General features: G+C 45.5%; 1 long non-coding RNA gene across 1 annotated transcript in view; it reads left to right on the top strand.

Annotated features, from left to right (window-relative positions):
* Positions 1 to 23,979, top strand: part of LOC141106475 (uncharacterized) — a 62,357-nt gene that overhangs the window by 10,136 nt on the left and 28,242 nt on the right. Inside the window, exon 2 of the long non-coding RNA XR_012235720.1 lies at positions 8,518 to 8,596. This is a non-coding gene — a long non-coding RNA (uncharacterized lncRNA). The remainder of the gene's footprint in view (positions 1 to 8,517; positions 8,597 to 23,979) is intronic.

The raw sequence follows: 23,979 nt of genomic DNA, 5'->3' as shown, positions 1-23,979 counted from the left end.
AGATGGGGGAATGTGGTCCGGGAAGTGGCGTTCATGCAGTCAGCTTACAGCATCAGAGCGAAGGTTTTCTGGGGGGGGTCTTTGATGGTACATGAGGGACGTGACAACTTCTTCAATGAATTTTAGGAAGTGGGCAGGGCTTTTGGTGGATTTGGTGTAAATTATGTAGGCATTATAAATGGCCAAATGAATTAAATAGAGTGCTACTTTCTTGTACCAGAAACGGGACCTCCTTATTGCTAAATAGGGCTGAAGCATTTGGTCGTTGAAATCCACCCCCCCATGTACAGATTGTAATCTTGTACACATTTTGGCTTTACAATGGGACTTCGTCTTCTCTGAATTTCAACAGTAGTGTCGTCATGGATAGTGGACATCATGTACACATTCCTGGTATCCTTCCACCTCAAGGCCAGCACTTCGTTGCATCTCAGAGTTGTTCTTTCTCCCCTTCGCAATTTCTTGTTTACTATGGCTTGTGGGAAGCCCTTTCTATTCTTTCTGGAGGTTCCACAGGCCAGGGTTTGTGCGAGATATAGGTGTTTGAAAAGGGGCAGGCTGGTATAAAAGTTATCCAGGTATATGTGGTAACCTTTCTTCAGCAGTGGGTAGGCCAGGTCCCATACAATTTTACCAGTTGTGCCCATGTAGGCCGGGCACTCAGGGGGCTGGAGCTGGGAATCTCTTCCTTCGTATATGTGGAACGCATACAGATATCCCGTGACTCTCTCGCAAAGCTTATAAAATTTCACTCCGTATTTGGCCCTTTTGCTAGGAATGTATTGTTTTATTCCTAGCCGGCCAGAAAAGGGTACCAGGGACTCATCTACACATATATGCTTATCGGGGACATAGAGTTCTGCAAATCATTGGGAAAAGAAATTAAATGAGTGGGCAAAGTTTATATAATTGATCGTAATTTGGATGATTGCGGGGAGGGCACTGGGTGTTGTCATTAAAATGAAGGAAGCGCATTATCATTTCGTATCGGGACCTGGGCATTACAGAAGAGTAAATGGGCATGTGGTGAATGGGGTGGGTGGACCAATAGGCATGTCCTTCATTTTTTTTGTAAGCCCCATGTTTATGGTGAGGCCCATAAACATTTTGAACTCCTCCAGAGTCAAATCCTTCCACTCGAATGGACGGGCGTAAGAAGATTGGGGGTTGTTGGCAATATGCTGCTGGGCATATAAATTGGTCTGGTCCACGATGAGTTGCAGTAAAGTGTTGGGCAAAAATAAATTAAAACAATCAATTGCAGAAAAATTTTGGGTATTGGCCTGCACACCTGGCTGTGCCGTGAAAGGGGGAATTCTTGCTGATCCTGAGTCAGAAGGTAGCCATGTTGGATTGGCAAGACCTTCTGGGAGATATGTAGCGGCCCTGGCTCTTGGGGGACGTGGCACTCCAGTGCTGGTAGTTGAAGTTCCTGTGCTGGCATTTGGGCGTGATGCTGCGGAAGTGCTAGTACTGGGCATTTCTTGTGGCCTTTCACTGGCGGCAGATCTAGGACTGGGCCTTTGGTTTTGGGGTCTATCGCTGGCAGCAGCGCTAGTACTGGGAATTTGATCCTGGGGTATATTGCTGGTGGCTGCCTGGTTTCCAGAGCGCCGTGCTCTTTTAGGAGGGATCCATTCTTCCTCTGAATCGTTTGCCGATCCACTACTTTCGATCGGTTCAAATGCTGAATTTGATTCATAGGAATTGGCATTTGAATCTGATGAGAGCTCCCCGCTGCTCTCATCAGTCATGGAGAGGATCTGGAACGCCTCCTCACTTGTATAAAATCTATTGGACATTTTTTCTGATGGGCTGTGTGACAGGTGAAAAATTACGGTTACTGATGGGCGACAGGTGATGGGTGACAGGTGACGGTCACTGATGGGTGACAGGTGACGGTCACTGATGGGTGACAGGTGATCGGTGACAGGTGACGGTCACTGATGGGCGACAGGTGATCGGTGACATGCGACGGTCACTGGTGGGTGACAGGTGACAGGTAGCGGTTGACAGTCACTGATGGCAGTCTCTGATGGTGACTGGTGCACTTTATTGGACTGATAGGTGACAGATGAGGGTCACGGATGGGTCACTGACGACGGTCACTGATGGCGGTCACTGATGGGTGACAGGTGCACCGCTGACGGCAGTCTCTGACGGTGACAGGTGCACTTTGTGGGCACTGACGGGTGACAGGTGCACTTAGTGGGCACTGACGGGTGACAGGTGCATTTAGTGGGCACTGACGGGTGACAGGTGCACTTAGTGGGCTCTGACGGGTGACAGGTGCACTTTGTGGGCACTGATGGGTGACAGGTTCACTTTTATAAGTACTGATGTGGTGACTGTTGGGTGACAGCTGTAATTGGGGGGGGGGCAATGTGACAGGTTCTCTTTGTGGTGTTGGTGCAGTACACTACAGAACACACATAGATCGGTCACTCACTGCTCCTGGCTCTTCTCTCCTCACACTGGAAACGGTGTGTGAGCAGAGAAGAGCCGGTGACAGCTAGTAACCGGTCTATGTTTACAGTTAGTGATCGGCTGTGAATGGATCACAGCCGATCACGTGGTAAACAGCCACCAGCCATTGGCTGTTTACCCTTGTTGGTGACGAGCAGTGTTCCTGGGAACACGCCGCCACCGACGTAATCGCGCTGCGCGCTCCCATGCGCGGTCTACAGCGGGAATACCCTACGTGATCGGCCGTGACGTAATCGCGGCCGATCACATGGTGAACAGCCATGCCCAATGGCTGTTCACCCCTGTCGGTGACGCGCTGTGTCCCGGGGACACGGCGATACCGACAGAGTAGGGCTGCGCGCCCGCGATCGCGCGCATGCCCTGTGTAAACCAGCCGCCGTCATATGACGGCGGCCCAGAACAAGAGCCGCACCGCTCCGCCGTCATATGACGGTGGGCGGGCGGCAACAGGTCAACCTGTCCCCTGGAGGGCATCCTACCTCATTGGAGATGTGCCTCCTCCTCCTCCCTTCTATCAGGCACCCAAGTTGAGTATGTAACCTTAGCATATCCTCCCTCCTCGTCACTTTAGCAAAATTGGCAGTATGCTGCAGCTGGGGGAACATGACTGCCAGTTTCTTGACCTTCTTGGGCACCCTCTCTCTCTAGGCTTACTCCCTTCCTCAACCTGGGTACCATCATCAGAGCCTTCAAATCGCTGCGCATCCTCCTGTAGCATGTACCCGACACTGTGGTTGAATAGTTCGGGGGACTCCTCCGTGCATGATAGTGGGGCTAAGAAGGAGTGACTGATGACATGGAGCTGATGGAATAGGCCACTTTGGCAACTGCATTGGCAGGCAAACTACTCTGAGCCTGGGTGACAGAGGATGAAGAGGATGGGGAGGGCTTTGTTATCCATTCCACCAACTCTTCTGCATGTTGTGGCTCAATAACACGCCAGCTGCAGGAAACAAGGACAAGCGTGCCCCACGGCCACATGCTGAGGATGCACCGTGTCCACGACCAGCACTGTCGACTGTAGACACAGAGCCTGCTTGCCCTCCTTTAGTGGCCTGTGAGCGTCAGCCTCTCCTTAGTGGCCTTCTGAACATGCTGCAAATTTTGTTTAGCAAAAAAACACTACACTGTATTGTGTACTGTGTACACCACCAGGAAAGTAGTAGCAACTGTACTAGGGGTGCACGGTACTGTGTACATCAACAGAAGTTTAATAACAACTATGGGTGCACTGTATGTATTGTGTACACCACTAGGAAAGTAGTAGCAACTGCACTAGGGGTGCACGGTACTGTGTACACCAACAGAAGTTTAACAACAACTATGGGTGCACTGTATGTATTGTGTACACCACCAGGAAAGTAGTAGCAACTGCACTATGGGTGCATGGTACTGTGTACACCAACAGAAGTATAATAACAACTATGGCTACACTGTATGTATTGTGTACACCACCAGGAAAGTAGTAGCAACTGCACTAAGGGTGCACGTTACTGTGTACACCAACAGAAGTTTAACAACAACTATGGGTGCACTGTATGTATTGTGTACACCACCAGGAAAGTAGTAGCAACTGCACTGGGGTGCACGGTACTGTGTACACTAACAGAAGTTTAAAAATAACTATGGGTGTACTGTATTGACCAACAGAAAAGTATGAGCAACTGCACTATGGGTCCACATCACTGTATACTGTGTATACCGCCTGAAGTATATTAGAAACAGTACAATACAAACAAGAAAACAAGAAAAGGCCTGCAGTGAGATATAGCTAAACTGTATGCAGTGGATAGTCTTGTGTATATATATATATATATATATATATATATATATATATATATATATATATATAAAAATCACCTGCCTGCCTGAAGTATATTAAAAACAGTACACCAGGAACGGACTGCAGTCAGATCTAGCTAAACTGGATACAGTGGAGATATATATATATATATATATATATATATATATATATATATATGAGACTGACTGTACATATATGTTAAATACACTGCAGCTAACTGAATATTCTGCCTGCCTGCTCAATCTAAATGACACTCTCTCTCTGACTTAGTCCCCCTGAGCCATGATTGGCAAAAGGCACCCTGCCGAACAGAAAGCTCATCCCTAGTTGCAGGGATATGCCTCATCGGAGGTTGAGAGGGAGGCCACAGCACACTCGGAACAGCACAAAAATAATTTTGTGCCCCCTAAATGTCGGGCTGCCCCCCCACGCTATGCCACTGGCTGTAGATGCTCCCTATGTGGCTGCTGTCAGAAACCATGAAATCAGGCCGAGACAGAAGTACAGTTAAATCACACTTGTGTAATAATAAAAGTAAAAAGAACAAACGTATTCAAAACATAGCCAAAGTTCAGTAACCGGAATGTATAGACAGCCAAGCCAGAAGTCAGGGATCAATGTAGTGGAACAGAAAGCAGGATCTGGAGCCAGAAGTGATGTCAGCAAAGCAGGTCTTGAACAGGATCACAGGAGAACGTTTCTGTGATGTCCATCAAGGGAAAGGCAGAGCTCCTCTGGACTGGACGGCTTAAGTAGGCAGGACTGACGAGCAGGATATCATCAACAGCTGGGTAACTGTGGAGAGAGATGGGAGCTGGCAATTAGCCGACAGCTGAGGGCCAGCCCAGATAAGGAAGGGCTGAGCCCAGCCCTGACAACTGCCTAGTTCACCTAGAGGAAGCGCTGGGCCTGGGTGCCCTGTGAAAAGAGGAAAGCTCTTCCACAATGAGTCAGTGTAGCACCAGGTCCTACATGCTTAGGCAAAACAACAAGGCAATGGTGTCTGCATTCAGTGTCTGTGTGGTAATAGAATGGGCCAGTGCCCGCTCACCAGTCCCAATTAGGATGGGCTTTATGTTCAGGTCGAACATGAATTCGACTCGTACATTGGCTGTTCACTTGTTCGCCGAATAGCGAACAATTTGGGGTGTTCACGGCAAATTAGAGATCCGAGGAACACCCTTTAAAAGTCTATGGGGGAAATCAAAAGTGCTCTTTTTAAAGGCTTATATGCAAGTTATTGTCATAAAAAGTATTTGGGGACCCGGGTCCTGCCCCAGGGGACATGTATTAATGCAAAAAAGTTTTAAAAACGGCCGTTTTTTCAGGAGCAGTGATTTTAATAATGCTTAAAGTGAAACAATAAAAGTGTAATATTCCTTTAAATTTCATACCTGGGGGTGTCTATAGTATGCCTGTAAAGTGGCACATGTTTCCCGTGTTTAGAACAGTCCGAGTGCAAAATTACATTTCTAAAGGAAAAAAATGAATGAATTGTCGGTCTGGCAATACACATAAAAGTTCATTGATAAAAAGGGCATGCAATTTCCCCACAGGGGAACCCCGAACCAACATTAAAAAAAAAATGCGTGGAGCCCCCCCTAAATTCCATACCAGGCCCTTCAGATCTGGTATGGGTTTTAAGGGGAACCCCGCGCCAAAATGTAAAAAAAAAATGGCGTGGGGTCCCCCCAAAAGTCCATACCAGATCCTTATCCGAGCACGCAACCTGGCAGGCCGCAGGAAAAGAGGGGGGATGAGAGAGCGCCCCCCTCCTGAACCATACCAGGCCACATGCCCTCAACATTGGGAGAGTGTTTTGGAGTAGCGCCCCCCCCCAAAGCACCTTGTTCACATGTTTATGGTGAGAAGGGCCTCATCCCCACAACCTTTGCCCGGTGGTTGTGGGGGTCTGCAGGCGGGGGGCTTATCGGAATCTGGAAGCCCCCTTTAACAAGGGGAACCCCAGATCTCACCCCCCTGCGTGAATTGGTAATGGGGTACAAATGTACACAGGGGTGTGCTCGTCCATGTCGCTGGAAAGACCGGGCTTAGGAGTCTACCACAGAGTATATCAGAAATCATCTGAAAGGAGGAGGGACATCCCAGACCCTTGGATAAGGATGGTGGTGCAACCGTAGTGGCCTTAAATACAAGCGCATTACCCCCGTGGGGGTGAGGGGATCTGGTGAGTGGGGATCCTAGAGGGGGAGCACAAAGTCACAAGTGGAATTCCTGGAAACACTTACAGTCACCATTTCTGTGTTAATCATCCTGCATGAAGATCTAATTTACCAGATGGACTATTAATATGCATCGGTGTATGAAGTTTCTTTTGTGCGAATAACCCCGAGTTGGGACCTAGTACATCTTATGAACTATCAGTATGCAGATGTATACCGACACCACTTTCTTTTTTCCTTAAATATGGTTTTTTAACAAGTGCCTATATATGATTTCACTTTGTATGCATTCACTAAAATTGGTACAAGCACAAAATCACTTATGACTGTTAAGCAAGGTATTTATATGGAGTCCTATTAACCCTTATTCACTTTAGAGATATATATGTTGTGTTAAACTCACCAGTGTAAAAAATGTCAACTGAGTGGGGATAAGCTAACCTTATAGCGGATCACCTCACTCAAGTGACTAACAGCTATAAGCACTGCTCACGGACCTGCAGCTCACGGATCACTTTATGGTATAATTTATTATAATAATTTGCATTATACCACATTTGAGGTAGTATACACCGGTAACTGACCCTTTTTTACCCAAACTAGGGAGCGCCACCATCCCCTTCTCATTATAACCTTGTATCTATAGACCCCTCGGGGGAGCTATATCAGGGGAGACAGCATACCTAGGTAGGTTCCTAAGCGCGGTCATCTACCCTATATATAATTAGCCAGCTCCTGGCTACATCGCTTTGCTGTTTTTTTTGCCTTCCTCTGGATAAACTGTAGGTATAGGAATATATATATATATATATATATATATATATATATATATATATATATATATTGTATGTTTTTTTTTTTCCTTTTATTGGTTGAACTATATGGACGCGTGTCTGTTTTTAACCAGGCTAACTATGTAATTATGTAACTATATGTACTGTAACTATGCATATATGTGGCAGTATGGCAATAAAACCCACTGCCTTGCTGTCACCTGTGTGTGTATAGCTCACATAAAATGGAAAACTTCTGAAAATCGGGCAAAATATAAATTAACATGGAAAGGCAAATAGTTTCTAAAAGCTACCAGCATGAAAAAACTATTCCAGAATTGCAGGATCTTGATGTGCAACAGTTTTTTTTCAGTATTTGCCTTTCCATGTTAATGAATACTTTGTCCAGATTTCAGAAGTAACAGGTGAGAGTGTGACTGTACAGTGTGGGACAGATTCAGCAGCAGATATCACTGGACTCTTATTTCTTACCTGATTACTCCGTTTGCTCCATCTCATCTCTGTCTTCCTCAGGGGTGGCTGACCAGCAAGCAGCACTGGGGGACAACCCGTCTTTCTCTTCTCTTCTCACTCCCTGACTGGACTCTGGAGTGGATTCATATGTGGTGGGCTAATGGTAGTAGAATAGATGGGGTACTGGGGATTCAGTCATGCCAGTCCCTATTGGCTGAAGCAGAGGGATGGAGGCAGCACAACTGCATTATTCCTGTGTCCCTCCTCATGCTGGGCCTAGGGTTGGTAAGTCTGAATGCTACCCTGAGCCCTGCCACTGCTGGGAACAGAAATGGGAAAACTTTTTATTCAATGAGAGTCTTCTGAAAGAGGGGTCTGTCCCCAGAACCCGGTCACTTTCTGGGACCAAGTAAACTTTATTGCAACAGCAAGTCATATACAAAGTTGGGTGTTAATGTGCCGGTCACTTTCTTTTACGCAAAACTGATTGAACACTTAAACAGGAATAACTAACTGTCCAAAATGACTCCATGCTACTGTATATAAAGCAAAGCAAAAATTTGGGCTGGAATTCCTCTTAAATTGATTTTAGATTAAAACTGTCTAAATATGAGCTCTAGAGGTTACTAAACTGCTGAATGGGTGCTGATAATTGTCCTACCTAGAGGCTAGAAGAAAAATATTTTAATAAATATATGTGGTATCAGGTATGTGTTCCTAAGAAAGATGTGACCGCTAAATTTAATTTTAATTAAAACTTCTCTTTACTAAACTTCTTTTTCTTTTATTATATAAGCCAACCCTGTTATTTGTAGAGTAGACCTCCACTGAAGTCTTCCAGCTGTCTACATTCTCATAACCAACTGAACCACCCGGTAAGTATATGCTGGAATGTTGTTATCTTATTTTTATTCTTAATTTAATTATTGATAAGTAGGGATGGGCCGAACACCCCCCGGTTTGGTTTGCATCCAGAACATGCAAACAGAACAAAAGTTTGCACAAACATTTGAACACCGTTAACCACTTCAGCCCCGGAAGGATTTACCCCCTTCCTAACCTGAGCACTTTTTACAATTTGGCACTGCGTCGCTTTAACTGCTAATTGTGCGGTCATGCAATGCTGTACCCAAACAAAATTTGCGTTATTTCCCTCCCACAAATAGAGCTTTCTTTTGATGGTATTTGATCACCTCTGCGGTTTTTATTTTTTTCGCTATAAATGGAAAAAGACCGAAAATTTAAAAAAAAAAAAAGGGTATTTTCTACTTTTTGTTATAAAAAAAATCCAGTAAACTCAATTTTAGTCATACATTTAGGCCAAAATGTATTCGGCTACATGTCTTTGGTAAAAAAAAATGCCAATAAGCGTATATATATATTGGTTTGCGCAAAAGTTATAGCATCTACAAACTAGGGTACATTTTCTGGAATTTACACAGCTTTTAGTACATTTTTGATTTCACTCCTCACTACCTATCACAGTTTTGAAGGCCATAAAATGCCCAGATGGCACAACCCCCCCCCTCCAAATGACTTCATTTTGGAAAGTAGACACCCCAAGCTATTTGCTGAGTGGCATGTTGAGTCCATGGAATATTTTATATTTTGACACTAGTTGCGGGAACGTGACAATTTTTTTTTTTTTTTGCACAAAGTTGTCACTAAATGATATATTGCTCACACAGGCCATGGGCATATGTGGAATTACACCCCAAAATACATTTAGCTGCTTCTCCTGAGTATGGGGATACCACATGTGTGGGACTTTTTGGGAGCCTAGCCGCGTACGGGGCCCCAAAAACCAATCACCGCCTTCAGGATTACAAAGGGCGTACATTTTTGATTTCACTCTTCACTGCCTATCACAGTTTCGGAGGCCATGGAATGCCCAGGTGGCACAAACCCCCCCAAATGACCCCATTTTGGAAAGTAGACACCTCAAGCTATTTGCTGAGAGGCATGGTGAGTATTTTGCAGCTCTCATTTGTTTTTGAAAATGAAGAAAGATAAGAAAAAACTTTTTTTTTTCTTTTTTCATTTTTGAAAACTTTGTGACAAAAAGTGAGGTCTGCAAAATACTCACTATACCTCTCAGCAAATAGCTTGGGGTGTCTACTTTCCAAAATAGGGTCATTGGGGTCATTTGGGGGGGTTTGTGCCACCTGGGCATTCCATGGCCTCCGAAACTGTGATAGGCAGTGAAGAGTGAGATCAAAAATTTACGCCCTTAGAAAGTCTGAAGGCGGTGCTTGGTTTTCGGGGTCCTGTACGCGGCTAGGCTCCCACAAAGTCTCACACATGTGGTATCCCTGTACTCAGGAGAAGCAACAGAATCTATTTTGGGGTGTAATTTCACATATTCCCATGGCATGTTTGAGCAATATATCATTTAGTGACAACTTTGTGCAAAAAAAAAAAAATTGTCTTTTTCCCGCAACTTGTATCACAATATAAAATATTCCATGGACTCAACATGCCTCTCAGCAAATAGCTTGGGGTGTCTACTTTCCAAAATGGGGTCATTTGGGGGGGTTTTGAACTGTCCTGGCATTTTATGCACAACATTTAGAAGCTTATGTCACACATCACCCACTTTTCTAACCACTTGAAGACAAAGCCCTTTCTGACACTTTTGGTTTACATGAAAAAAATTTTTTTTTTTGCAAGAAAATTACTTTGAACCCCCAAACATTATATATATATATATTTTTAAAGCAAACGCAGATTAAAATGGTAGGTGTTGCATTTTTTTTTTCACACAGTATTTGTGCAGCGATTTTTCAAACGCTTTTTTTTGGGAAAAAACACACTTTTTTAAATTTTAATGCACTAAAACACACTATATTGCCCAAATATTTGATGAAATAAAAAAGATGATCTTAGGCCGAGTACATGGATACCAAACATGACATGCTTTAAAATTGCACACAAACGTGCAGTGGCGACAAACTAAATACATTTTTAAAAGCCTTTAAAAGCCTTTACAGGTTACCACTTTAGATTTACAGAGGAGGTCTACTACTAAAATTACTGCCCTCGATATGACCTTCGCGGTGATACCTCACATGCATGGTGCAATTGCTGTTTACATTTGACGCCAGATCAACGCTTGCGTTCGCCTTAGCGCGAGAGCAGGGGTGGACAGGGGTGCTTTTTATTATTTTTTTTCTTTATTATTTTTTTGCTTTTTTATCTTATTTCTAAACTGTTCCTTTCATTTTTTTTAATCATTTTTATTGTTATCTCAGGGAATGTAAATATCCCCTATGATAGCAATAGGTAGTGACAGGTACTCTTTTTTGAAAAAATTGGGTCTATTAGACTCTAGATCTCTCCTCTGCCCTCAAAGCATCTGACCACACCAAGATCGGTGTGATAAAATGCTTTCCCAATTTCCCAATGGCGCTGTTTACATCCGGCGAAATCCAAGTCATGAAATGCTCGTAGCTTCCGGTTTCTTAGGCCATAGAAATGTTTGGAGCCACTCTGGTCTCTGATCTGCTCTATGGTCAGCTGGCTGAATCACCGGCTGCATTCTCAGGTTCCTTGTTGAGACAGGAGAGCCAGAGAAAAACATGGAAGATGGTGGGGGGGGGCATTCCCTCCCACTGCTTGTAAAAGCAGTCTAGAGGATAATTAGCCGCTAGGATTGCTTTTACATGAAAGCCGACCGCTGGCTGAAAAGAATGATACCAAGATGATACCTAAACATGCAGGCATCATTCTGGTATAACCACTCAAAGTCGTGAATGGCGTACTTGAAGACAAAAAAAGTTAACAATAAAACACAGTAAACGGTAAAGTATAAAAAATTGCATACCTGAAAAGCAAACATGATAAAACATAATAACAATAAAACATTGCAGAATAGAATACAGTAAAAAAGAGCAGAACAATAGAGAGAGAATAAAGAGAGAGAGAACAATGAAACGACAACCATTTTTTTTTATTTTATATTTTTTTGGGTTTTTTTTTTTTTTTACACTTTTTTTTGTAACTAACTTTTATAACTGTAACTGGTTCCAGGTTTGGGTCTCTCAAAATGCGATGGCATCTTGGGAGACCCTGTGAAAGTGTGCCTAGTCTGTGCAGTGCTGTACGCTACGCTAATACTCAACTAGTGAATAGTAGCGTTCAAAACATTCACCAATGCAAAGACCAGGATTGTCAGGACAGGAGGGACAATAATAGCGGGTGTCACTCCTATATCCGCGCTTGCTGCAGACACAACATCTTTTTTGGGGGGGTTCGTTGGGTAGGGGTACTCGGGAGGATATAAAGAAAATGCCTCTCATGCAGCCGACTGCATTTGGTTGGGGATGTGAATGGGGGAAGTATGGGCGCTGCATAGGGATGAGCCGAACACCCCCCTGTTCGGTTCGCACCAGAACATGCGAACAGGAAAAAAGTTCGCTCGAAACACGCGAACACCGTTAAAGTCTATGGGACACGAACATGAATAATCAAAAGTGCTAATTTTAAAGGCTTATATGCAAGTTATTGTCATAAAAAGTGTTTGGGGACCCGGGTCCTGCCCCAGGGGACATGGATCAATGCAAAAAAAAGTTTTAAAAAATGCCGTTTTTTCAGGAGCAGTGATTTTAATAAAGCTTAAAGTCAAACAATAAAAGTGTAATTTCCCTTTAAATTTCGTACCTGGGGGGTGTCTATAGTATGCCTGTAAAGGGGCGCATGTTTCCCGTGTTTAGAACAGTCTGACAGCAAAATGACATTTGGAAGGAAAAAACCCATTTAAAACTACCCGCGGCTATTGCATTGCCGACAATACACATAGAAGTTCATTGATAAAAACGGCATGGGAATTCCCCACAGGGAAACCCCGAACCAAAATAAAAAAAAAAATGACGTGGGAGTCCCCCTAAATTCCACACCAGGCCCTTCAGGTCTGGTATGGATATTAAGGGGAACCCCGGGCAAAATTTTTTTAAAAAATGACGTGGGGTCCCCCCAAAAATCCATACCAGACCCTTATCCGAGCACGCAACCTGGCAGGCCGCAGGAAAAGAGGGGGGGACGAGAACCGTACCAGGCCACGTGTACTCAACATTGGGAGGGTGCTTTGGGGTAGCCCCCCAAAACACCTTGTCCCCATGTTGATGAGGACAAGGGCCTCATCCCCACAACCCTGGCCGGTGGTTGTGGGGGTCTGCGGGCGGGGGGCTTATCGGAATCTGGAAGCCCCCTTTAACAAGGGGACCCTCAGATCCCGGCCCCCCCTGTGTGAAATGGTAAGGGGGTACTTACCCCTACCATTTCACAAAAAAACTGTCAAAAATGTTAAAAATGACAAGAGACAGTTTTTGACAATTCCTTTATTTAAATGCTTCTTCTTTCTTTTATCTTCCTTCATCTTCTTCTTCTTCTGGTTCTTCTGGCTCTTCTGGTTCTTCCTCCGGCGTTCTCGTCCAGCATCTCCTCCGCGGCGTCTTCTATCTTCTTCTCCTCGGGCTGCTCCGCACCCATGGCATGGGGGGAGGCTCCCGCTCTTCTCTTCATCTTCTTCTTCATCCTCTTCTCTTCTTCCTTCTTCTCTTCTTCTCTTCTTCTCTTCTTCATTTTCTTCTCCGGGCCGCTCCGCATCCATGCTGGCATGGAGGGAGGCTCCTGCTGTGTGACGGCGTCTCCTCTTCTGACGGTTCTTAAATAATGGGGGGCGGTGACCCCGCCCCCCTCCGACACACACAGGACATGACAGGACTTCCCTGTGGCATTCCTCCATCGAAGCTCATCCCTACCTTAGGGTTATAAAAGGCCTGGGGCACCCAGGGATGAGAAGGATTGTGCCTAACAGAGGAAGTGGTTTAGAGTGGAATAATTAAAGAGAATCTGTGTCTAGTCACTGTATTCACTGTATACACTGCAAACCCGGTGACCCCGCCCCCCTCTGACACACGGTGACTTGACGGGACTTCCCTGTGACGTCACGGGGAATGCCACAGGGAAGTCCCGTCATGTCCCGTGCGTCAGAGGGGGCGGGGTCACCGGGTGGCCCCACCCCCCGTTATTTAAGAACCGTCAGAAGAGGAGACGCCGTCACACAGCGGGAGCCTCCCTCCATGCCAGCATGGATGCGGAGCGGCCCGGAGAAGAAAATGAAGAAGAGAAGAAGAGAAGAAGGAAGAAGAGAAGAGGATGAAGAAGAAGATGAAGAGAAGAGCGGGAGCCTCCCCCCATGCCATGGGTGTGGAGCGGCCCGAGGAGATGAAGATAGAAGATGCCATGGAGGAGATGCTGGACGAGAACGCCGGAGGAAGAACCAGAAGAGCCAGAAGAACCAGAAGAAGATGAAGGAAGATAGAAGAAAGAAGAAGCATTTAAATAAAGGAATTGTCAAAAACTGTCTCTTGTCATTTTTAACATTTTTGACAGTTTTTTTAGTGAAATGGTAGGGGTAAGTACCCCCTTACCATTTCACACGGGGGGCGGGATCCGGGGGTCCCCTTGTTAAATGGGGCTTCCAGATTCCGATAAGCCCCCCGCCCGCAGACCCCCACAACCACCGGCCAGGGTTGTGGGGATGAGGCCCTTGTCCTCATCAACATGGGGTCAAGGTGTTTTGGGGGCTACCCCAAAGCACCCTCCCAATGTTGAGGGCATGTGGCCTGGTACGGTTCAGGAGGGGGGGTGCACTCTCGTCCCCCCCTCTTTTCCTGCGGCCTGCCAGGTTGCGTGCTCGGATAAGGGCCTGGTATGGATTTTTGGGGGGACCCCACGCCATTTTTTTTTTTTGCGCGGGGTTCCCCTAAAATCCATACCAGACCTGAAGGGTCTGGTATGGAATTTAGGGGGAACCCCACGTCATTTTTTTTTTACATTTTGGCCGGGGTTCCCCTTAATATCCATACCAGACCTGAAGGGCCTGGTATGGAATTTAGGGGGACTCCCACGTCATTTTTTTTTTTAAATTTTGGTTCGGGGTTTCCCTGTGGGGAATTCCCATGCCGTTTTTATCAATGAACTTCTATGTGTATTGTCGGCAATGCAATAGCCGCGGGTAGTTTTAAATGGGTTTTTTCCTTCCAAATGTCATTTTGCTGTCAGACTGTTCTAAACACGGGAAACATGCGCCCCTTTACAGGCATACTATAGACACCCCCCAGCTACGAAATTTAAAGGGATATTACACTTTTATTGTTTGACTTTAAGCATTATTAAAATCACTGCTCCTGAAAAAACGGCCGTTTTTAAAACTTTTTTTTGCATTGATCCATGTCCCCTGGGGCAGGACCCAGGTCCCCAACACCCCAAATTGTTCGCTGTTCGGCGAAATTGCGAACAGCCAATGTTCGAGTCGAACATGAGTTCGACTCGAACTCGAAGCTCATCCCTAGCGCTGCAGAAGTGGTGGGTTCCCAATTATTAGGATTGGCGAATGCAGCAGGAAGGGCATTATGGGCATGACGGGCCTGTGTTTGTCTTCTTCTTGGTGGGAGCGAGACACTACTTGTGCTTGCCACCTCACCAGCTTGAACTGCACTTATGGGACTCGCCACGTCACCAAGTGTTACTGCAGTGCTGGTTTGACTACGACCGTGTGTACTAAGCCGCTGGTGCTTGCCAGTTCCCCAAAACGCTACCAAAAAACTGTTAGCGATCGCAGGGATCAGGCCTGACTCTGCGAACGCTGCAGTTATGTATTTAGTGTTTTGTAAGTGACAGTGATCGATTGATACTGCACTTGGGTGGGCTGGGCTGGGCCGGGCGGAGGGGCAAAACACAGGTGCTAGCAGGTATCTGGGCTGATCCCGCTAACACTGCGTTTTAGGGAACCCTAAACTGCTGGGGACGCTAGTATAGATCTGATTGGATCAGATATTGATCCATTCAGATACTATACCACTAAGGGAGGCGTATGCTACGTGCGTGGGTGTTAGCGGTACTGGCGCTAACCTGACGCTGCCTGGGGCGACGCATATCACCGCCTGGCAATCACGGGGCTAAACCTTTATTCAGTAATAAACGGCGGGTGCCCTGACACTATAAAAAATAAACTAACTAACCAGCGTCACCCGTAACACTTATACAGTGATCACTGGTGAAAGGGTTAACTATGGGGCAATCAAGGGGTTAAAAAAACTATAAAACTCTGACGGCCAACCTAAATATTTACCTCCCTAACTAGCGTCACCAGTGACACTAATACAGCGATCAGAAAAATGATCGCTTAGTGACACTGGCGATGGGGGGTGATCAAGGGGTTAAAACATTAGGGGGGTTAGGGGGGGTACCCTAGACCTAAAGGGGGCTAACACTAACTGCCCTAGCACACTAACTGTCACAAACTGACACCAATGCAGTAATCAGAAAAAAAAACTGCTTGGTGTCAGTGTGACGGGGGAGGGGTGGAGGGGTGATTAGGGGGTGATCGGGGGGTGTAATGTGTGCCTGGCATGTTCTACTGTGTGTGTGTGTTGTGCACTCACTCGGATGTCTTCTCTCCTCGGCGCCGGAACAGAAAATACCGAGCCGAGGAGAGATGACATCACTTCCTCTGCTGCTGTTTACTATACAGAAGCAGAGGAATGATTCTATTGGCTGGGAGCGATCGGGAGGGGGCCACGAATGGATGGCCTCCCCCTCACATCCGACCGCCATTTGGACCCCCCGCCCGCGAGAGGCAAATCACGTACAGGTACGTGATTCTGCATGCCCGTGCCATTCTGCCGACGTATATCGTCGTGAGGCGGTCGGCAACTGGTTAAAGTCTATGGGACTCGAACGTGAGAAATCAAAAGTGCAAATTTTAAAGGCTAATATGCAAGTTATTGTCCTAAAAAAGGGTTTGGGGACCCGGGTCCTGCCCCAGGGAACATGTATCAATGCAAAAGAAAGTTTTAAAAAATGGCATTTTTCCGGGAGTAGTGATTTTAATGATGCTTAAAGTGAAAAAATAAAAGTGAAATATCGTACCTGGGGGGTGTCTATAGTATGCCTGTAAAGTGGCGCGTGTTTCCCGTGCTTAGAACAGTCACTGCACAAAATTACATTTTTAAAGGAATAAAAGTCATTTAAAACTGCTTGCGGCTTTAATGTAATGTTGGGTCCCGGCAATATGGATGAAAATCAGTGAGACAAACGGCATGGGTACCCCCCCCCGTCCATTACCAGGCCCTTTGAGTCTTGTATGGATATTAAGGGGAACCCCGCACCCAAATTAAAAAAAGAAAAGGCGTTGGGCCCCCAGGCCCTATATCAGGGATCCTCAAACTACGGCCCTCCAGCTGTTGCAGAACTACACGTCCCATGAGGCATTGTAAAACTCTGACATTCACAGACATGACTAGGCATGATAGGAATTGTAGTTCCTGAACAACTGGAGGGCCGTAGTTTGAAGACCCCTGCCCTATATACTCTGAACAGCAGTATACAGGCGGTGCAATAAAGACAGGGACTGTAGGTTTGTTCTTATGTAGAATCTGTTTGTAATTTGGAACAGGTACATTTTGTAAGTGTAGCTCCAGCCAAAAAATCTATTTTAAAGCTTTTTGGAAAACATAGGGAAGGGTTATCACCCCTGTAACATTTGTTTTGCTGTCTGTGCCCCTGTTCAGAAGATTTCACCTTACTTTCTGTCCCAATCACAATTGGATTTTGAAAATGTGGGGTTTTTAAGGGAACAAGGATTGGTGATAAATCAGTGGAGGAGACACTTTTTTCCCATATTAACTCTTACAGGAGAGAATTTCCCTTCCTAGGGGTAGATTTCCTATCACTTCCTGTTGTCTCCCTCCGTTTGTAAGTAGGAGTCATTTGTAAGTTGGATTTTTGAAAGTAGGGGCCTGCCCTATATACTCTGCAGAAATTGGGGCCTTAGGTGTTGGTGTTGCCACAACACTTTAAGCCCTCACAGTTACTCTTGGTGGGCATTGGAACGGGCCCTGCTGTGAAATATTATATCAAGAATTGTAATTACATGCTCCTGTTGAACAGGGTCAGAAAAATTAGGCTTTAGGCACTGGTGCTGGTGCCACAACACTGCAACGCCTCACAGATACTTTAGTTGAGTGCAGGAACGAGCCCTGCTGCAAAATATTACAGCAAAAATTGTAATTACACGACCTTGTTAAACAGGAGCAGAAAAATTGGGCTTAAGGCACTGGTGCTGGTGCCACAACACTGTAACCCCTCACAAATAACCCTTCACAGATTATGTTGTTGAGCGCAGGAACGGGCCCTGCTGCAAAATATTAGATTTAAAAATTGTAATTACGTGCCCCTGTTAAACAGGGGCAGAAAAATTGGGCTTTAGGCAATGGTGCTGGTCCCACAACACTGCAACACCTCACAGATACTCTAGTTGAGTGCAGGAATGAGCCCTGCTGCAAAATATTACAGCAAAAATTGTAATTACACGCCCCTGTTAAACAGGAGCAGAAAAATTTGGCTTTAGGCACTGGTGCTGGTGCCGCAACACTGTAACCCCTCACAGATTCTGTTGTTGAGCGCAGGAACAAGCCCTGCTGCAAAATATTAGATTTAAAAATTGTAATTACGCGCCCCTGTTAACCACTTCAATACCCAGCCATAGTCAAATGACATCCACAGATGGGATCTCCCATCCTGGGTGGACGTCATATGACGGCCTCGGCTTTCCGCCGCTACTGCGGGCCCCCGGGGGCCCGCAGAGCGGCGATCGCGTTACCATTGTGTCCCTCAGGACACATCCCTTCCCCGATAGGGGTATTGAAGCGGCGGCGGGCGGCAGCGGGCAGCGGCTGATGTCGGAGCATCGGTAACGGCAATGCAGAGCGGGATTGGGAAGCGGCGCGTATTGTCGGTAATGGCGCACAGAGCGGTGATCGGGGCTGAGGCTTTTCCCCTGGATACAGCTCAGCCCCGATCACTGTAGCCAAGGACATGGCTCTTCACCACATGATCGGCTGTGTCCAATCACAGCCGGTCAGTAATGTAAACAGAAACACTGTGTGTGTAACTGCTGTTGCTGGGCTCTTCTCCTCACACACCGATCCAGTGTGAGGAGAAAAGATTAGCTAACAGTTAGTTACCTATTATGCATGTACTACTGTGCCCAGATTGCCCCCCCTAAATAAAGAGTACCTGTCATCAGGAGTACCTGTCATCTAGAGTAGCTGTCATCTAGAGTACCTGTCCATCAGGAGTACCCGCCACCTCACCACCTGCCACCAGAGTACCCGCCACCTCACCACCTTCCACCAGAGTACCCGCCACCTCATCACCTGCCACCAAAGTACCCGCCACCTCATCACCTGCCACCAGAGTACCTGCCACCAGAGTACCCGCCACCTCACCACCAGAGTACCTGCCACCAGAGTACCTACCACCAGAGTACCCGCCACCTCATCACCTGCCACCAGAGTACCCGCCACCTCATCACCTGCCACCAGAGTACCCTCCACCTCATCACCTGCCACCAGAGTACTTGCCACCAGAGTACCCGCCACCTCACCACCTGCCACCAGAGTACCTGCCACCTCACCACCTGCCACCAGAGTACATACAACCAGTCAGCCACTATGTCCAGAAAGGTGTACACCCCAGAAGAGGCATACCAAATACTGAGTCTGACCGATGAGAGCAATGGGGAGCTCTCACTGCTCAGTTCATATTCTGGTTCTGGTTCGGAATATGAGCCCCCCGAAGGCAACACATCAGGATCCGAATCAGAGGAGGAAGCAGTCTGTCCAAAAAGACGACGGTCTGAACACCAGGCAGCTACCAGCAGTGCCAGCGGTGGTAGACCCCAGGAAGAGGGGCCCAGTACAAGTGCTGCTAGACCCCAGGAGGAAAGGCCCAGCACAAGTGCACGCCAAAGAAGTAGGGCCCACACCCATCTTCCAGATTCCTTGGCAAACCCATTGTGGCTGCCTTCTACCACAGGGTCAGCCACGTTCCCCCTTTTACAGCACAGCTGGGTGTGCAGGTCAACACTGCAGGTTTTTCACAAATGGATTTTTTAAATGGATTTTTCCCTAACGAATTGATTCAAGACATCATGGACCAAACTAATCTCTTTTCCCAACAATTCATTACAACCAACCCCAGCTCCAGCTATGCCCGCCCTTTTGAATGGAGGGCCCTAACGGTAGTGAAGCTAAAATTGTTTTTAGGCCTAACCCTCAACATGGGGCTTACAAAAAAAAATGAAATTCATAAGTATTGGTCGACCAAACCCATCCACCATATGCCAGTTTTTTCATCAGCCATGTCCAGGTCCCGATATAAAATCATAATGCGCTTCTTGCATTTTAGTGACAACTCACAGTGCCCCCCCCCCCCCCCCGAAATCACCCAAACTTTGACAAACTATATAAAGTTCGCCCCCTAATTAATTTTTTTTCCCAGAAGTTTGCCGAAGTTTATGTCCCTGACAAAAATATATCTGTGGACAAATCCCTGGTGCATTTCACAGGCTGGCTGGGAATCAAGCAATATATCCCCAGTAAGAGGGCGAGGTACGGCTTGAAGCTTAACAAGCTTTGTGAAAGCGCCACCGGTTATGTGCACTTATTCCCCATGTACGAAGGCAAAGATTCCCAGCTCCAGCCCCCTGAGTGTCCCTCGTACATGGGAATAAGTGGGAAAATTGTTTGGGAGTTGGCATTCCCACTCCTCCAAAAGGGGTACCATATTTTTTTTTTTTTTTAAACAATAGATTTTTATTGGTGTTTTTTCCAGAATATACATATTACACGCATATTATACATTTCTCATTTGTACATATTGTTCGACATTAAGGATCTTACTACATTAGTAGAGTAAAAAGGATAAACTGGTAGAGTTACTAAGAAATATTCTCTTCTAAGCTTTATGTAATGGTCAAGCCTGTCACCCCTTGTGGGTTCACACTGTGAGCAGACTTTCTGCTGAAGTTTTCAAAGGTAGCCCCGAGAGGACCTTACTGAGGGTCCGCTCAAACATACTGTCACGTAAGTTCCCTTTAGGCTATGTCATTAACCAATAATAAACTTTGAATGACTTAATTATAACAAGTTAGACATCATCTATCCCATATAGTGAGGTAAAAAGTGTATTAGTTCTATGTTGTGTGCTGCATAAAAGACCATATATGACCATACCCAATATTGGGTTGTACCACTAGATGTTTTGTGATTGTATTTCAGTAGTAGAAAAGTTGGAGTGATTGTCACAAATGTGAGGAGGCATATTTAGAAGATCTTCAAGTTTCCCAATGTTTGTGGAAACTCGCGGCCCTTCTTTCCGTATATGCTAGCATTTTTTCCATAGTATATTGAGCATTTACTCTAGCTATGACTTCTTCAATTTTGGGAGGTGATGTAGAGCGCCACTCTTAGAAGTTTTACTTAAGAGGAAGTCCCACAAGATCTGTGGTATGGCTATCTGTCGTGTTGGGTTTTTGCTAGTGTAGTGGTGTATTTGATATGTTCTATATCTATCTACCGTACTCTGTTGAGACGGAGCAGGTGTGGTGAAGTTGTCTCCTGAAGATTTCCATGCTTGGACTGAGAAGTTTGGGATTAGATATTCGTAGGATGCTAGTGGTGTGTTTAGTTTCCTAATTGGGGTGTCTGTAAAATGATTATGCACTAAGGAGGACCAGGCATCTATTGTTGCTCGTATAGTTGAGTAAGGTGGGGTGTTTGGTTTGCAATGTATACAGGCAGCTATACCCAGGAAGGGAGGTCATGGCCTGGTGTAATAGTGTGTTCAATAGTTGACCAGTGGTTATCTGTTTGACAGGAGAACCAGTACCGCATTTGGTCCAATATTGCAGCTTTATAGTATATCTGTGCATTAGGTAATCCTACTCCCCCTAGATGTTTAGGTTTATAGAGGTGGGCCAATGCTATTCTGGGTTTTCCCCCCCCCCCAAATGTATTTTTTCAGACACTTCTCTAGTTGTGTAAAAAATTTCTGGGGAATTGGTATGGGCAGTGATCTAAAATAATATAGGAGTTTAGGTAATATTTGCATTTGGTATGCAGCTATCCTCCCCAACCAGGTAAGGTGTAGTTTATTGATTTGATTTAGTTCCTCTTCAATTTTAGTTAATAATGGAGGGAAGTTTTGTGAATAAATTTTGGAGGAAGCGGAAGTCAGCTGCACACCAAGATAAGTAATGGAAGGAGGGTCCCAGTTGCAGGGAAATATATTTTTCAACCTGGTTTTATATTCTTTTGATACGTTAAGCGAAAGTGCGTAACATTTGGTTGTATTAACTTTGTAAAGGAAGACTTGCCCGATCTTATGTAATATTGTGTTGACGATGGGTAAAGAAGTTGTTGGTTTTGATAGCGAGAGGATTATGTCGTCAGCAAACAGTCCTATTTTATGGCTATCAGAGCCAACTTTGATGCCTTCTATTTTGTCGCTGGATCAAATAGATTCTGCCAGTGGTTCTATGATCAAGGAAAAGATAATTGGGGACAATGGGCATCCTTGACAGTTACCATTAGATAGTGTAAAGGGGTCAGAGAGCAAGCTAGAGGAGAAGACCCTTGCAGATGGGTCGGAATACAGGGACATAATTGCTGAATGTATCAGTCCTGAGAGACCAAACTTGAGTAAGGTCCTGGACAGGTATCCCCAATGGACCCTGTCGAAGGCCTTTTCTGCGTCTAGTGCCAAAAGGATGCTGGACTGCTTATTGATTTCCGCTATGCGCAGGAGATCTAGCATCCTCCTCGTCCCATCTGGTGCCTGTCTGCCCTTTACAAAACTGACCTGGTCAAGTCCTATGAGGGAGGGGGTTATTTCCATAAGTCTATTTGCTAGAATTTTAGCGTATATCTTTAAATCTGAATTCAGTAGGGAAATAGGCCTGAAGTTTTGTGGGTCCGATACGGCTTTACCTGGTTTAGGTATAGTGATAATTATAGCTTGGAGCATCTCATTCCCGAAGGAACCAACAGAAGCTGCTATATTAAAAATTTTGACCAGTTCGGGGGCGACGAGAGCAGAGAAAGCCTTGTAATATTCAGCGGAAAATCCGTCTGCTCCTGGTGATTTGTGCATGGGTAATGAGTGAATAACTGCTTCAACCTCTGTGAGTGTGATGGGCGCGTTTATTTTTTGTAGGGAAATTTTAGTTTTTTTAAAAAGGTATCCTAATTTGCTCTAATTTCCTGTCTTACTTCTTCACGGCAGCTATTGAGACTTTTGAGTATTTCACTTGAGGAGGTAGCAGGATTCTTGTGCTGTGCTTCTAAATCCGCTATCTTCTCAAGTAGTTGTGTCATGCGCTGCTGTTTTTTTTTCTTTTCCCTAGAGGCTATCTGTATGAGGGCGCTTCTAACGAATGCTTTGTGTGCACACCAGGTGGTCATAGGGGAGCATTCTCCATTATTATTGAATTGAAAGAATTCCGCAATTTTTGCTGCAATTTCATCTCTGAGTTTGGGGTGTGATAGAAGAAATATATTGTTATGCCACAGTGGCTTGTGGGAGATCTTGTTGGCATTCACAATCTCAATAGTCACTGGAGCGTGGTCCAACCATGTGATATTGTGGATGTCAGCTTTCTGGACATTTTGCAACGTGTACAGGTCTGTGAGAAAAAAATCAATTCTAGAATAGCTCTTATGTACAGCTGAATAAAATGTGTAGTCTCTCTCGGTGGATCTAAGACAACGCCAGGGGTCATAAAGCCTTTCCTCGTGACACAGCGAGTCTAGAGAAGGCCGTCGCTTAGAGGCCACGAGGACACATGTAACTCTGTGTTCATAATCAAGTTAAAATCGCCACATATTAATAAGTTGCCTTTTTGCATCTTCTTAGCCATACTTACAACCTTGCGAATAAACCTTAGTGTTCTAACATTAGGTGCATACAAGTTTACTATAGTATAGGTGACATGGTCCAGTTCTGCAATTACTATCAGAAAGCTACCTTGGGGATCAATATGTTCCTGTAAGAGAGAGAAGGTTAGTGTGTGCTTAAACGCAATCATTACTCCATTCTTCTTTGTCGTATTCTTGGCCATAAATACGTGCGGAAACTTGGGATGTGTACATTTCGGGGAGTTACCACTGGTGAAATGAGTTTCCTGTACACATAGAATGTCACATTTCGCTTCCAAGGCTGATTTCCAGAGGGCTCTTCTTTTGTAGGGGCTATTTAAGCCTCTCACATTATATGACATCAATTTAAGATTCATTCTTGTGGAAAGTTGCGTAGCAGTGCCATCTAGTGGTAGTTCCAGGCATTGGGGTTGATATGTTAGTTATTGTCAGTATGCATGCAGTATGCATGGGATCCGAGGAAATAGTGTCCT

Source organism: Aquarana catesbeiana, linkage group LG08 (assembly GCF_042186555.1).
Source record: "Aquarana catesbeiana isolate 2022-GZ linkage group LG08, ASM4218655v1, whole genome shotgun sequence".
Classification (NCBI taxonomy): domain Eukaryota; kingdom Metazoa; phylum Chordata; class Amphibia; order Anura; family Ranidae; genus Aquarana; species Aquarana catesbeiana.
Note: the sequence above shows the minus strand (reverse complement) of the source record. Positions and strands in the feature narration are given on the sequence as shown.